This window comes from Mastigoproctus giganteus, chromosome 6 (assembly GCF_048544385.1).
Source record: "Mastigoproctus giganteus isolate SK-2022 chromosome 6, ASM4854438v1, whole genome shotgun sequence".
Classification (NCBI taxonomy): domain Eukaryota; kingdom Metazoa; phylum Arthropoda; class Arachnida; order Uropygi; family Thelyphonidae; genus Mastigoproctus; species Mastigoproctus giganteus.
The window spans coordinates 9,602,375-9,604,207 of record NC_143580.1 but is presented as its reverse complement, the minus strand read 5'-3'; positions in this window follow the sequence as shown (position 1 = coordinate 9,604,207).

Here is a 1,833-nt window from a genome sequence, read left to right as displayed (position 1 = left end):
CTCTTTACACCAAATCAATCGGGACTTTTTCATTTTTGTGTGAGGTGCTTCTTCTTAGGCCTACAAGTCCATCTTTGAAGAGGCGTCTTCTGTTACTTCACTTGCTACCACTCCTGCATGTTCTTCCTATTCTCTTTTCAGCTCAGAAAGCTTTACGGTTTTTAAGTGCTTTAAAACGTGGCCCTGTTTTGGCATAGACTCGTTTGCCAGGTTTCTTTTTTCCTATCAGCAGAATCAGTACTCTTGAATTTGGAAAGAAATCTACTACTGTCGACTGATTACGAGACACTCTATAAACAATATGACGAGAAGAAAATCCTTCCTCACGTAATGCTTTACGTGAGGAAGGATTTTCTCAATAGCACTCTTTCTTTGTGGCATAAACTACTCGTAACTCGCCACAAGCAAGGAATGACTGCAACTCTCGCAGAGTGCTTATATAGCTAAAAGTGACAGCTGATGCAACATTACATCATCACCTACGCGTGTCAATTATATCTGATGCAATATTACATCATCACCTATGCGTGTCAATTCTATCTGATGCAATCAGTAAGAAATATTGTAATATACATTATTTGGAAGACAATTACAATTTTAAGGGGTGATGAACTTTCTTTGATCACCAGTGTACATATAACTATAAAGAAATTAGGAAACCAGATAGTTTGTCTATATTTAGATAAGATTCTATTAGACTACTCATGAACGAATCGGAGAAGTAAAGGGGTTACAGATTTTATATCCTGCAGAATTGATAAAACATGATTTTATGTTGGTTTTTTTTTTTTTTTTTTGTTTTTTTTTGGTAGCTGTTGGCACATCGGCTTCTGTGGCCATAATGCACCTCCCAAGGTTTTTGTAGTACTTTGATCCAAGCCCGAGGTGGGATTCGAACCCGCGACCTTTGGGGTGCTAGGGTGGCACTTTACCCACCCATCTAGCCCGGTCGGCTTTATGTTGGTTCTCCAGTGGTTAGCATTGAAGGACAAACCAAAAAGCTCAGAGGTGTGACTTCACAAAACGGGCCATACTTTATAGAAGTTTGTAATTGGAGTTTCTGTTATGTTCAAAATTTATAAAGCACTGTTCCTCCCTGATATTTTTTTCCATGATTATAAATTTTTTTTTCTCACTCCCACAAAAATTTCTCTAATCATAAGTAGCACATAAAAAGTTAATGTAGTATTTCTTTTAATAAAATTTTTATTTTAAACAAAGAACACGAGTTGACCAGAAGCTATTATCCATGTTGGGAATATGCCTTAATCTTTTGACTGGCTATAGAAAGAAGTTGACTAACATGACTTCTCAGTACGTGGCTGCATAGTTTTATGTTCCACTTACATTGTAGAAAGGTAATCCCTTTAACCCTTCATTTGCAATTTCTAATTGCTTAAATTACCTAAACGCCAGAGGTGGAAACAAAGCATATAAAGTTGTCTCATAATCCATTATATGGAAATTTTCTTCATTCTACAGCAACTTTTAAATGTAATTGCCAAAAGGAATTCTAAAAAAAACTTGCTATAAAGAAGTTTGTTAAACACAGGTCCGACAGTAATTAAATCAAAAATGAAGCAATTTTAAAATATATAAATGGTCAGATGCGCCCTTAAAATGCTGCACCTGGGGCTGGTACCCCACCCCAGTTCTGGCTACTGCTATTTTACCACGATCCCACTACTTTTATATCATCTGCTGATGGCATGCAGTGAATACTTCATCAATGTCATTTAGTAACACCAGGAACAAGAATGGCCCCAGGAATGAACCCTAAGGAACAAGATTGTTGCTGGAATTGCAGTCCATTTAAAAATAAACATTTATAAA